Consider the following 15,311-nt stretch of genomic DNA (forward strand, 5'->3'; position numbering starts at 1 on the left):
GTGAAGTACAGATCAAGTGTATATTGGAGCTGCTCATTTTAGATGGGCATTTGCTACTGTTGTTCCCTGGGATAGTTTTTTTTTTCTTTCTTTGTTTCTTTTGTTTTCACAAGATGAATGCTATCCTTTATATCCCAAGTGTTGACTGTTCTCAGTGAGCAAAAGGGTGGTGGCCCCTTCTATCTTCAGATTGCAGGGAAAAAATAAATCCACAATCTTCATTATGGTCTTGAATAAATGATTGTATACCATGGACCAGTGTTTTTTGTTTTGTTTTACCCCTTTAAACAAAGCCAGTGAACATTAAAATGGCTTGATAATATAGTAAGCTTCCTGGCAGATTAGGGTTAGGATTCCAAAAATGTTCATGCTCTTGCCTCACCTCACTGGAAAAGGTCACCAATTCTGAAAGTGAGCAAGAAAGTGTATTCGTGATAAGTTTCATGTGCCATAGTGACATAATTGGTTTCTTTGTTTGCATAGGGAAATGCCTAGCCCTGTTCCCTATTAGGGATAACTTCCTCAGGTTGTTTGATTGCATTGGAAAGTACAGTCCCCAAGTCCAGTATGTGAATATGACAGTACCAGACAGCTGCTACAACCTGTATTTGAACTTCTTTCCTGATATGAGCAGAGTTCTTTTGGAGTATTAATTCAGAAGGGCTCTCTTGCTGAGCTAATATATAAAAGTTCTAAATTACTAAGTGTTGCTAGGGGAACTTAGCCCACTGTTAGTTAACTAATTGAATACTGTATCTAAATTGTTACAGCTCCATAGAGTCAACATTTATGAGATATCTTAAAGTTCACAAAGTGATTTGCTTAAGTTATTATTATCATTAGTTTCTTGAACTCACAGCTGGAAGAGGCATCTACATCTACATCAGAGGCATCTACTTTGACCAATCTGGGCAAAAAGGGATCTTTCTGTCCATAGCATCCTCTGGAAAGTAGTCATCTAGCCTTTGGGTAAAAAGCTCAGGAGAGGCAACTCATTTCTCCCAAGGTGGCCCACTTCAATTTCCTTTAGCTGTAATTGTTAATAAGGTTTTTTTTTTTTTTTCTGTTAAGGCTAGATTTACAACTTTGCAACATTCCATCTAATGTTTCTGGTTCTGCTCTCTGACTCCAAGCAGTTGAAGTCCAATCACTTTTCTATGTAATAATCTTTCACATACTCAAAGACAGTCATCATGACCCCTAAGTCTTCTTTCTTCCAGGCTAGACATCCCTCTTTTCTTCACCAGCTTCTCTTACTGCATGAGCTCTGGGTCCTTCTGCATTCTGGTTTCCTGTCTCTGGACGTATTCCCCCCTTATCAATACCCTTTCTAAAATGTAGTCCCTAGAACTAAACACAGAACTGAAGATGTAGTTTGACTACTTGATACCCTCTTCTTTCTAGGTTCCTGGGATACCACTCCTCCTGTCTATCTAACCACTTCTAAGTCTCCTTTACTGAATCCTCATCCCAATCATGCCCTTTAACCTTGGGCAACCCACAGGGCCTTCTTCTCATTTTCCTCTCCATATCGGCTCCTGTGGATTTAATTGTCATCTCTATGCTGATGATTCTTCTTCTTTTTTTTTTTAATTAATAAAGTATTTTATTTTTTTCCTGTTACATGTAAAGATAGTTCTCAACTTTTGTTTATATAAGCTTTCTAATTTCAGATTTTTCTCCCTCCCTCCCCTCCCTCCCCCCTCCCCTAGACAGCAGGTAATCTGATATAGGTTATATATATACACATAATAACATTAATCCTATTTCTGCATTAGTCATGTTATAAGAGAAAAATCAGAGCAATGATGAAAAACCTCAAAATAGAAAAAACAACAGCACCAAAAACAAAAGAAATAGTATGGTTCATTCAGCATCTCTACTCCACAGTTCTTTTTTTTTTTTTTCTTGGATTTGGAGATCCTCTTCCATCACGAGTTCCCTGGAACTCTTCTGTACCATTGCATTGGTGAGAAGAATACAGTCCATCACAGTAGATCAACACTCAATGCTGATGATACTGTGTACAATGTTCTTCTGGTTCTGCTCATCTCACTCATCATCATGCTGATGATTCTTAAATCTACTTATCCTGCTCTGCATTCTCGGCTGACCTTCAATCTTGCATTTTCAATGCCTTTCAGATATCTCCAAGTGCATTTCTTTCAGATGTCCAGTAGACATCTTAATCTCATTATCTCCAAAACAGAACTCATTATTTCCCCCCCTTAAACCCTCTCTACCTCCCACCTTCCCTATTACTGTAGAGGGCAACAACATCCTCTCAGTCTCTTAGGTTTGAAACCTAGGAGTCATCTTTGAGTCCTCTCTCATCCCTCACACCAAAGGTGTTACCAAGGTTTCTTGATAATACCTTTGCAGTATCTTTCAGATATGTTCCCTTCTTTCCCCTGATGCTTCTTTCACTCCAGTGCAGGCCCTCATCACCTCACTTCTGGAATATTGCACAGTCTGCTGGGTAGGTCTACCCTGTCTCAAGTTTCTCCCTATTCCAATCTATCTAGCCACTACTGTGATTTTTCTAGAGCACAGTGAGTTACCTCACTACTCAATAAACTCCAGTTGCTCTCTATTGCCTTCAGGATTAAATACAAAATTCTCTATTTGGCATTCAAAGCCTTTCCTAACCTAGCCCTCTCCTACCTTTTAAGTTTTCTTATACTTTATTCCCTGACGTGTTCTCTTTGATCCAGTGACATTGACCTCCAGACCTAGACATTCCAACTTTCAGCTCTGGGCCTTTCCTCTGGCTGCAGGGGATACCTGGAAAGCTCTCCCTGTTCTTCACCATCTACTTGGTTCCCTGGCTGCTTTTAAATCACAAATAAAATCTCACATTTTATAAGAAGTCCTCCCAAAGCCTTTTTAATTCCAGTCCCTCCCCTTTATTATTTATGGTTCCTATATATCCTGTATATATTTGTTTGCACATTGTCTTTCCCATTAGATTGGGGTTTGTTTGTTTTTTGGTGAGGCAATTGGGGTTAAGTGACTTGCCCAGGGTCACACAGCTAGTAAGTGTTAAGAATCTGAGGCCGGATTTGAACTCAGGTCCTCCTGACTCCAGGGCCAGTGCTCTATCTGCTGTGCCACCTAGCTGCCCCTTTCCCATTAGATTGTAAGCTCCTTGAGGGCAGAGACCATAGTTTGCCTCTTTTTGTTTCCCCAAGGTTTAGCCTAGTGCCTAGTACATAGTAGGTAGTTAATAAATGTTTAATGAGGGATTCGATTGCCTTGGGATGAATTGAGACTCCAATTCAACACATAAAAGGACTACTAAGAGCAAAACAAATGATAGTGCAGGTATGTAGAGAAAGAAAGAAGAAAACTACATTGCAGTGAGGCCATTTTAAAGGGAAATTGAAATTACTCCAAATTTAGTCTTAGTCCTTTAATGTCCCTCAAAATAGGTGACTCTTTGCCTCCTTTTATTTATTTTACTCTGTTACATTTTCATCAGACCTCTTCTACTGTGTTGACACAGGTTAGGGATGGGAGAGGAAGGGGGAAGTGGTAAAATGTCATACAAACATACTTCATATTTCTTCTTCTAGGTCAGTGCATTTAGTTAATGATCCAGATCTGAGACGAGTGGCTTGCATCCAATCTGCTGTTTGAATTTACTGAGCAAACTTGGGAGGGGGAAGTAGACACTTAACATCTCTGAATCCATTTTTTAGTATTGTGGATGGATGGAACCTTAGAGATCATTTAGTTCAGGCCTCTCATTTTACAGTAAAGGAAACTGAGGCCCAGAGAAGTTAAGGGATTAGCTGAAGGTCACATATGTACTTTGGTTACTATAGCTAGCCTCGTGAAAGGGGGAAAAATGAAATTCTTGTCAATACATTCTTCTCTTTAAAGGTTGTACAGAGGAAATTAATGGTCCAAATAAGATTTTTTTTTTGAATCATCTCTGTGTTATATGAGATATTATATGTATTTGTTTTATACTAATGAGATTTCTTGTCTGTGTGCTCTTTACACTGCTTGTTTGAGTAGGTTGTGATTCTCTCTGGAGCGTAAATAACTAACAAGCCTCTCCTGAGATTTGGTGTTATATCCCCATGATAATGGCCAAATATTACTGGATACCATCATGGAGTACATGGGCTGTTCTTGTGGAGCAAATAGTTCTTGTTCAGTCATTGTGGTTAGGGTATTCTACTTTTAGTTTCTCTTCCTTTAGTTTCTAGTATTCAGATGACTATTTCAGCTTTAGTATTTGGTTTGACTTTGACTAGAAATGAAAATCTGCAAAATTCTATGACCCTATTTCAATAACATAACCATCTGTTGGGATGTTGTTTAGCACTGGAACATTTTGGCCTTTATGTACTGTATTTTAGCTCAATTTCCTTCTGTAGGCTACATTTATTGATCCTAACCAGTAGAGCTACTCTTTGCTGACACAGCATGGCTGCTGATTTTTCTGTGAGTGATTCTCTTTGATCTTGTGCCCTTTACATTGATATTTTTTTCTCTTTATTAACCAATATTTCTATCATTAGTACACAAGAGTATTATGACCCTTTTAAAGAAAAAAAGTAGTATAGAGTCACTTTGACAAACTTTTAGTTTGAGGAATTGGATTTCAACTTTGGTTCTCCAAAGAACATTCAGGTTAAAGCTACCTATAATGAGGCAAATCCTAAACCTTTTTTTCATAATTTTAAAACTATTATTGAGAACAAGGCATAGATCTAGAGCTTCATGCAACCATAGAGGTCATATAGTTTAACTCCTTTATTTTACAGATGAGGAAACTGAGGCCCAGAAAGGTGGGATTTTAACACAGTTCCAGTAACTAACTTCAAGTTCAGTACTCTTTCCCCTGTCATGCTCCTTATTTGATTTAAATGTTATATGATGCTATAGTGTAATCATATGACACCTTTGATTTTCGACATGTACTCTTACTCTTTGCTCCTTTATCCTCCTCCCCCACCCAACGAACAGTGTGGTACCTTGTTGCTTTTGTGTTTCATCTTTAAATAGAAGATTTAATTTGCTGCTTCTGAGCCCAGTCTGAACAGTGACTTGAGTCACAAATACTCATGGCAGCAAAGATTTCTCACCAGACCTTAGGTGCCCATTCTCTCTGGAATACTTGAACTTTTAAATCCACAAATAAACAAATCTACTTTCTGCAAGAGATTGAATCTAGATGGCTACTCAGGGATAAACATCTGGGATTTCTGCCTCATTATAAGACTTGCCTTGTTTCCCAACATGATTTTTGTAAACAACCATTTTATCAAATGGTGGCACCAAGGTATAGCTAGCTATATGCCAGCTGAAATTCAGAAGGGGATGTATTCTAAATGGATTTTACTTTTAACTTGGCTTTTGTTGGTTATTTGGTTTAAACTAATATCATTACAGAAGAAAATGCAACTGGATATGAACACCACGTCACTTATATTTTTATACAAAATAATGTTAACCTGGGACATTTATAAATGTTTCCTGTAATTTCAAAAGAGCTTTAAAATTTTTTCTCTTAACTAATGTTCCAGACACAGTTTTTCTGGCTAGAAGAATGTTTCATTTGATGAGAAATCTGATGCCTGGACTCTATAATATTTCACATTTATCTCTTTGATCAAAGAGATAGATAGATAGATAGATAGATAGATAGATAGATAGATAGATAGATAGATAGATAGATAGATAGATAGATAGATAGATATTTGCATTAAAACATGGCTTTGTGGAAAGTTGAGGTTAAGAAAAAAAGGGAATCTCCAAAATCAAGTGAGCTTTTGGAGTTAGTGCTAAGTGCACTTTATAGGTCAAAGAAGGGCGATTATTGCAAAAATGAATTTGACTTCTGACTACTTTTGTATTTGATACAGCATGGTATGACGATGATAGGATAGTGTGCCATCTTAAGGATATGACATTGCATTTTGCCGAATTGTTAAGTCCATGCCATAATTAAAAATGAGATTTAGATTGGAATGATTTACTGAGGTTTTCAAGTTAGGTTATTCTATTTTAAGGCATACCACATCAAATCAAATTGGAACTTTCAAGTTTTGTCTTTGTTAGAAACTCTGAGGAATATCATTCTTTCTCCTAGGTTACTGTTGAGTGTTTAACAGATATTTCTCTATTTTCATTGAAATATAAAGTGAAAAGTTGCAGACATCTCCGTTTCCAACTTGAGGTTTTATTCTCTCTTTTTTTTTCTCTCTCTTCTATGCATCAAGTTGCATATTATCAAAAAGGTGTGGGTTGATTTTCCCTCCTTCCCCTTACCTCCACACACCACCGCAGCTGTGGAGAATAAAAGACACCTGTCAGATTTTCCAATCTTTGAGCTTCCTACTGCTGTGTTTTTTTTTTTTCTTAAGGCAATATGTGCAGAGAGCTACAAATCGGAGAGCTACAAATTATGCACACTAATGCACAATTACATTAGAGTATTATATGCAGCATTTAACTAACTGGTAATGATGCATCTGCCTATTTTCTTCGAATTCATCTGACATTGCTGGTGATTGTAAATAAACAAACAACAGTTTGTCAATAAAATTAAATAATAAAGGAATTACAGAACTAGGGAGCTGAAAGGTACTTTATTGGCCATTTAATCCAACCCATGCATGAGAGTAGTCTTCAGTGTAACATACTTCACAAATGGTTGTCTAGCCTCTGCTCAAGAACCTTCCCGGAAATTTTGACCCAACGTCTCTCTTTTTTTTTTTTGGTGAGGCAATTGGGGTTAAGTGACTTGCCCAGGGTCACACAGCTAGTAAGTGTTAAGTGTCTGAGGCCGGATTTGAACTCAGGTACTCCTGAATCCAGGGCCAGTGCTTTATCCACTGCGCCATCTAGCTGCCCTACCCAACGTCTCTTGAGGAAGCCTGTTCCACTTTTGGATGGCTCTAATTGTTACAGATATTTTTTCCTGACATCAATCCTCAGTCAACCTCTTTGCACTTTCTCATAGATTTTGGTTTTATCATCTGAAGCCAAATAGAATTAGTCTACAAGCATAGGAGAACAGGGTAATGTTTTTCTAATCCCTTACATTAGTACTTGTTCTTCCAAAGGGCCATAGAAGATCTTGGTCCAAGAAAGCCCAGTCTTATTCATTGTAGTACTGAACCAAGGGCTGATGGGAAATCATTAGGCTCCAAATCAAACAAATTAATCACCAACTATATTGAATATGAACAGAGTATAGAAATCTGAGATATAATTAATAATAATCATGATAACTACAATAAAATGGTTAGCAGCTATATTGTGCTTTAAGGTTTTCAAAACACATGTTATTTTATTTGATCTTAACAACAACTCTGGGAGGTAGGGGCTATTATAATACTCATTTGACAGATAAGGAAACTGAGTCTGATAGAGGTTAAGGGACTTCCCCAAGTGACTTACACAGTGTGGCGATTAAATTATATGGGGTTGCCCAATTTCTGTCCCAAGTTTTAGGGAAACATAGCTGGGGGTTTCTGATATATAGCTACTTAGAAATTAGAGGCTATTGTACCAGTTTGGGGCATTAAGCATTTATTAAAACATATTAAATATTAGTAAAGAGATAGAACACATGACTCAGAAAGATCAGAAGGAGAGACAGTGGGGAGCCACAGTGGGCTGTGTCTGCTCCCTCCAAGTTCCAGGGCCAAGATATGTAAGCTTCCTATGGCTGGAGGAGAGCCCGCCCTTACACTTTGCTCAAAGCTAATTGGCTAGCATCATTCAAATCTATTGGTTTACTGGATTTGAGGGTGGTTTGGAGCAGTGTGTGCTAATGTCAGAGTACAGAGCCCTCAGAGGGGAAAAAGCCTTCAGGTAGGTGTGTAATCCTTATTCACAGTTCGGGTCCAACCACATTTCCTTTGAAATTCTCTTGACTCTGGACTGGCCTTAAGAAAGGTCTGGCCAGGCTCTCTGGGTCTCATAGAACCCCATTATTTTCTCAGAACAGCTTATAAGAATCTAAGGCAGGATTTGAATTGACATCTTCCTGACTTCCAGCACTCTATCCCTGTATCTGCTCTTAAGCTTTAAGAACATTTAAATATCAACTAGCTGTAGTGGATAGAAGGCTGACCCCAGAATCAAGAAGGCCTGAGTTCAAGTCCTGGCTTTGATACATACTGACAGTGTGACTGTCAATAAGGCACTTAGCCTCTCAATGCTTTAGAAAACTCTCTAAGACTGTAAGTTATAGATAAATTACTGATCTTAACATGTCTAGTACCATTATGAAATCACAAGTTTTTATAAAAAACAGGGCGGGGTGGGGGGGAGTTTGAAAACAGTAGACTGAAGTGACAAGTTCTACCTTGTGTAAGGACTAAAGGTCATAGAGTCAAAAATCCTGGACTTTTGATTCCAGGCTTTTCAGGTTTACTGTGCAACTGTGGGGAAATCACTCAACCTCCCTGAGGAGCCTCAGTTTTCTCATCTGAAAAATAAGAATAATACCTACATTTCCTATCTTACAGGGTTGTTGTGAGGAATAAGCTTTGCAAGCCACAAACCTATTTATAAATGAGTTATTTGTGGTAGTGTTAAAGGGCAATATGACAATGAAGACTGACATGTGTATGCTTTTATAACCTTTGGATAACTATTTTCCCTCAAAAGCATCATTGCTCTTGCCAGAAACCTGAGGTACTAAATATTTATAGGTTGATTTAACAACATTTATCTTTTGATTAGGTTGTTTAAGTACATTTGCCCAGTTTAGAGGTTGTGTGTTTGTGTGTTCATGGAAGGGGCACAGAGAATATTTTAAATAATAATAACCAGGGGCAGCTAGGTGACACAGTGGATAGAGCACTGGCCCTGGAGTCAGGAGTACCTGAGTTTAAATCTGGCCTCAGACACTTAACACTTACTAGCTGTGTGACCCTGGGCAAGTCACTTAACCCCAATTGCCTCACTAAAAAAAAAAATTATAATAAGAACCAGATATCTGTGTGTAGAGGAATGATTTCTAGATAATTCTTTTATTATTCCAATTCCTTGGAGTTCAATAACATGCTTTAAGGATGCAAAAGGAGCATCTCAAAATTATTTCTAGCTCATCCTTGAATATTTCCCCCACCTTCATTTAAAAAAAACAAAAACAGAAAATGGTGTTTGGCTTTTCTTCTAATATTAAAACTTTCTAAAACTTAAGTCCTTAAAGTGAGTGTTTAATGTATTTAAATTAAGACTACTATATTTCTAAAAGGTACCATTTCTAGCTTGTGATTAGGCTCCCTATGAACTCCTTTACCCTGCGACTGTGTAATTGCTATAGGGTTAGTCCTCCACTGAAATATTATTGTTATTGTCCAGATAACTTTGTCCCTTTTGCAAGTAATTGTGCTATTGATTTCATTTGTATTTAATTGTACTGACCCACAGTCATGTCTGTATTTGTGTGTGCATGCATACATACATGCATTTTTTTCTGATACAGTTGTACCACTAATTAAAAATTAAACAACTTTTCTTTTGTTTTTGTAGATACATTTAGAAATTCACATAAATATACTGAGCTCCCAATGGTTTGCAACTGGGCTCCATGTAGAAAGGATCTTTGCTACTGGTAATAGGATCATGGCTCCAAACCAGTGGTGGGATGGGCTGGGGCAGGACATTCTCCCCACACAGGATTTCTACTTGTTGCAACATGGACACTTGTTTGATTAGTTGCTTGGGCTGTTAGAAGTTACTGATTTTAAACTGGCTTCTGGGTTAGTGGGCTATTATGCCAACCAGGAGCCTGCCCAAGAATGATGTGAAATCCTTCAGCATGGGTTCTATGCTCTTATATTCCTATGTAGTACTATTCTTTGGTGCATACTTGTTACTGAACATCCCTTGACCATATCACTTTTGGGGAGATGGTGACTAGATCACTAAACCAGATCTCTTTACAAATTTTCTCATGGAACACATTGGTCAAGGCACCTATATACTGAGTATCTCTTGGTCCAGTCAAAGTGGGACCAAGTCAGGAGGGAGAGAGAAGACTTGATGTTTAAGCAGAAACCATTGGAAGTACAATGGGAAGAATACTGACATTAGACTCAGAATTAGGTTTTGAATCCTTCCTCTTCTCTTTGACCTTTGTGACTTTGTATAAATTACTTGAATCAATCCAAATAAAAAAAAAAAGCAGTTCAGTAAAACTAATCAACATGTCAGTCAGGTCCTACAGGATATGCAATATTCCACACTTAAAATGTTCCATATTGATCTCCCTTCCTCCCCAAGAATGGAAGGTACTTTCCCCCCCATATTTTCTGGGACTATCTTGAGCATTTTTATTTTCAGGTTTTTAAAAAATTATTGTTCTTTTTATTTATGTTCTTTTCATTGTGTTTATCATTTCCCCAGTTCTACTTATATTACTCTATATCAGTTCATGTATCTTCCCATGATTTTCTGAATTTTTCACATTTGTTGTTTTTTAATAGGACAGTAATGTTCTATTAAGTTCACATACCACCATTTGTATAGCAGTTTCATAATCAGTGGACCTCTACCTTAGTTCCAGTTCTTTGATACAACAAAAAGTAGTGCTTTGAATATGGTGGCACATATGGGACTTCTCTTTTTCTTTTTAACACCCCCCCCCTTGGAGTATATTTAACATGAATTTAAAGAGCATGAGTGTGGATTCAGCACTGAAAGGGATGAAAGGGATGAAGAATTCCAAGAAATTTATGAAGACTTAAAATGTGAAGCAAAGCCAATTGAAGAAAGCAAAACCCTAACAGTAGCTATAACATGTAAGTAAAAACAAGCTACCCTGAAAGGCAACAAAACTCAAGTCAGACACTACAGTGTTGACTACATACTATCAGAATCTTCACCTATTCTGTTGACAGTCAATAAACTATGGAAATAGAAACCACTTACAATTACAGCATTTGAAGAATTTCACCCATCTCTTTTTAGGGAATGTGATTTGCATGGGTGGATTGTTTGGGTGTTTGGTAGGTATCTGTTTTGTTAAAAACAAATATATCAACAATTTTCCCACCTCCCTCCCCCCACCCCCACGCTGGGAAATGTGCAGTAGTTATAGCATGTCAGTTACTAAGAGAAAAAGAAAAGGGAGACTTTTAAAAATTGCAATTATAGGATAGCTATGTCTGTCTTTTTGAAATCTTTCCAGAATACTTGAAATAATTTTACTTCTCTTTAACATTATGTAATATATTAGGATCAAAAGAAATATCTGTAAAACAGGTTACACACCTGAAAATGCTATATAAATGTTTAGCTTCTATTATCCTTACTCTTATCTCATATTAGTGTTAGCTTTCATCCTCAGCTTGTGTATTAGCCAATATTTTACTTACTAGGAAAGATTTTTTTATTTACACAAGTGTTTTAATATTAGCTTTAAGGTAATGAAATAAAAACAATTCTCTTAATCATTCCAATTCCAAGGAAGTATGCTTTTGGTATTGGGCCATTTTTGTTCTAACTGCTGATAGAATTTTGTCATTGCCTATATTAAAGAAATCTTTGAATACTGCAAAAGGTTGATGACATTGCTCAGTCCTATCGTTTTTCAAGGTAGTTTTTTTCCCCTCCTACATACTAATTTTCCCTCCTTCTGGTTATTTTAGTTGTTCTTTTTTCTCTCCATACCTTTCTTAATATGTGAAATGCCAAGCAAGATATGTTATTTTCACAAGAAGCTGTTTCCCAGTTCATGTTCTGCTTCTTTCTCTTTTTTCTATAATCATTGCTATTTCTAAAAAGGGTTTTATTAGCCAGGTTTTATAAAGGGTTTTATTAACCAGTATTTCAGGGGAATACTGTAGAGACTAAGGTTGATCCATCACTTGAACATGCCCAGCTGCAGTGGGCTTAGGGGGTCTTAAGTCTGACACCAATGTGGTGAGCTTCCAGGAAGGAGAGGTCACCAGATTGCCTAAGGAGGGATAAAGTAGCCCAGCTCAAAAACACAGAAGTTCAAAGCTCCTATGTCTATTAGTGGTTGGGTCAAATCAGGGACGGGCTACTAAACTTCTAGCCTGAGTCAGATGGGAAGACAGGGTCTCAAAAAAATATATCATTTTTATTATTGATATAATTTTGGAATATTATTCTTCTTCCCCTGTCCACCCATTCATTGTAACAGCAGCAACAACAAAAACAAATTTAAAAGAAAAAAGATCAGCTAATCTAATTACCACATTAACTGATTCTGAGAACATATGCAATATTATATACTCATAGTCCTAATGCTTTGTATTCATATCTCCAGCCTCCTTAAAGAGAGGAAAAGGTGCAGCTTTCATCTGGTCTTATGGACCAAGCTTGGTTATCATAATTATACATATTTTTTTTTCTTTTCATGTACATTATTTTAATCATTGTATATATTGTTTTCCTCTCTTCATCAAGTTACATAAATATTTCCCACGATTCTCTGAATTCTCTATTTTTGTTGTTCCTTATCATGTAATAATATTCCATTCCATTATATTCATGTAAAACAATTTGTTCAGCCATTCCCCAGTTGGTGTGCATCTTATTTGATACCAGGTTCTTTGTTACCTCAAAAAGTGTGGTTATAAATGTATTGGTGTATTTAAAGTCTTTCTTTTTTTTTTTTTGACATTGGTGTATATGATTCTTAGTATGGATCTTAAAGGAGTATGGACAATTTAGTCACTTTCATAATCAAGAAATTATTTTATAAGCATTTATTGTTTCTCTTTCCTACTTTATCTGCCATTGAATACTTTTAAAAAAAAATCTTCATGATAAAAAATATTCATATTCTAGAAAAAAAATTGCCAAATTAACCATGCTGAAAAACATACATCTCAATCCTCATTTTAAGGTCATCATCTCTTCTGTTGGGCAGTAAGTGTTGTTTCATTTTTAGTTCTTTGGACTCATGGTTTATTATTGCTTTGGTTAGAGCGCTGAAGTCGTTCAAAGTTGTTTTTCTCCATTGTTGTTATTACTGTTGTTTGTCCTTCATTCTCAAAGAGGACCATGACAGATGTCATGACTTACAATGAAATGGATTTAAGTGAGAGAGAGCTGTGCCAGGTTACCGACCTCACTCTCTCCTCCAGAGCCATCTGAGTCCAGTGGCAAGACATATATCAGCATGATTGGAGATGACCTCGGATGTTTTAAGGCAGTTGGGAGTTAAGTGACTTTGTTAAGGTCACACAGCTAGTGTCTGAGGTGAGATTTGAATTTAGGTCCTCTTGACTACAGGGCTAGTGCTTTATCTACTGCTCCATCTAGGTGCCCCTGTTTTTCTCTATAATACTATTTTCAGTGTGCAAATTGTTTAATTCTGGTTCACTATGCATCTGTTTATAGAGTTCTTCACAATGTCTTCTGACATTATGCACTTTGTCATCTTTTTATGGCAAAATATTACATTGTGTTCATATATCATTATTTGTTTAGCCGTTCCCTAATAGGAGGATACTTACTTAGTTTCTAGTTTTTGGTTACTATGAAAATGTCATTTAAAAAAGCATAATTCCAGATTGTATTCTAGAATGCTTTGAACAGTTTTACTTGCTCTTTAAAAAAAAACAAACATGATGCAATATACTAACTTAAAACAGTATTACTTTGGTTCCACTTATTTAGCTTGTGTCACATAATGACAATTCAAGTCTCTGTCACTTGCCAATCTACCTGCCTGATATGTTATCCCTAGTAGTAGTAGTAGTAGGCCTCCAGCAGTCGCGTACGACCATGGATCAGCGCCTTGAAGAGTCGCAGGCCACAGTGTGGCTGTGCAGTCCGATGTGGGAGCCGCAGCTCCTGAGTGACTTATAACCGGTAACTGCCGCATCCCGTGTTGTATCTACCCCATAAGGAGTAGCTGGAGTATCCTCTCCAGGGTGCTGGCCTGGGCAGATCAATATGGAAAACAAGTTGTTGCCCATGCAGCAGGTTTTCCCTCCCTGCAACATTGGTGGATCCAAAGGAGAGGCAGAGCCAATACAGTTTGGCACACCGCAGGAGTTGCCAGAGGGATGTGATGTCCAACATCCAACTGCCTAAGGGACTCCAACTCCTGATTTTTTCTCGGGGTTAACTCCCGAAGCCTTTCCCATATATGGGTATAACCGCAAGGCAGCAGAGGTTTAAAATCAGGGTTCCTTCCCCTCGGTGGGTTGCCTGCCAAGGCTAATGAGCCCCACCTGCCCGAAGTGACTGGTTTTAAGGCACCAGTGACTCACCTTCACCCCTTCTCCTGTTAGTGGAAATAGTTCTGCCACGGGAAGGCCAGGAGTTGGCCTTCAGTTGTCAGAGGCTATTTGAGACGCACGCCATTGGAGCATTTTATAGAGAGTAGGAGCTTATCCCCACTCCCACCCTGGCATGACAAACCTTTTGGAACCATTGAGAGTGGGAGTGCAGTCCCCCACTACCACAAATTATGCAGTTGAGTTTCGCGCATTTGGGGAAATCACAGGGGTCAGCCCATCCATACTTATCTGGCAGGGGTGATTCCATGATCACGAAGGTGGCTTCCCCAGGGCGAGGCTTATCCATATTATCACTAATTCTAGTAAAATGTGCTTATCCCTGTTGAATCAAATTACATATGGATAGATTAGAGTTTTGATTTAAAATTACTTTGGATTTAGTCCTTATTATCCAAGATATGCTTACTTTACTGTCATCAACCCTGCAAAATGGCATCATTCTTCCAAGAAGTTTCTTAGCTTGTGCTTGAAGCCATAGCCATAGATCAGTCTTCAAGTTTGGTTCTGCAAGTAATAAATCAGTTAATCAGCAAGCAATCAATACATGCCAAGTACTATGCCAGGCACAGGAGATACAAAGATAAAAATTGTGGTCCTTGCTCTTCAGAAGCCTACATGCAATGCAGGGAACAAGGCATATCTTTCATATGTTCACATCTATATGAGGTAAATACTGTATCTAGTGGGTCAGGGGAGGGAATCAGAAAAGTACTCATGAAGGAGGTCATAGGTGAGCAAGTTGGAGTGTTCACTGAAGTATAGATTTAGAGAGAGATGAGGAGGAAGTATATTCCAGAAAAGGGGGCCTGCATGGACAAAGAGCTGAGGCAAGCAGGTTCATGGACCACGGGAGATAGAATAGGATGAAATGACATTTTGTACACGGTGTGGAATTTAGCCTTCATGGTCTTTGTCCTCTCAGGGACTTCTTGCTTCAGGGTGCAGGATAATGCCAACATTGTTTGATTTGGAAAGTTGCTGCAGACTGCCCCGTTTTCAGGCCTCTCTCATGTTTTGAGGTCAACCCTTCATGGTTTTCGTGTGCTTATTTCA

General features: G+C 37.9%; 1 protein-coding gene and 1 pseudogene across 4 annotated transcripts in view; both read left to right on the forward strand.

Moving 5' to 3' along the window:
• STXBP6 (syntaxin binding protein 6) overlaps positions 1 to 15,311 on the forward strand; it is a 363,777-nt gene that overhangs the window by 143,549 nt on the left and 204,917 nt on the right. The gene's annotated exons all lie outside the window — the stretch shown is intronic.
• Positions 14,479 to 14,623, forward strand: LOC122745139 (annotated as a pseudogene).

The sequence above is a fragment of the Dromiciops gliroides genome, chromosome 2 (assembly GCF_019393635.1).
Source record: "Dromiciops gliroides isolate mDroGli1 chromosome 2, mDroGli1.pri, whole genome shotgun sequence".
NCBI classification, from domain to species: Eukaryota; Metazoa; Chordata; class Mammalia; order Microbiotheria; family Microbiotheriidae; genus Dromiciops; species Dromiciops gliroides.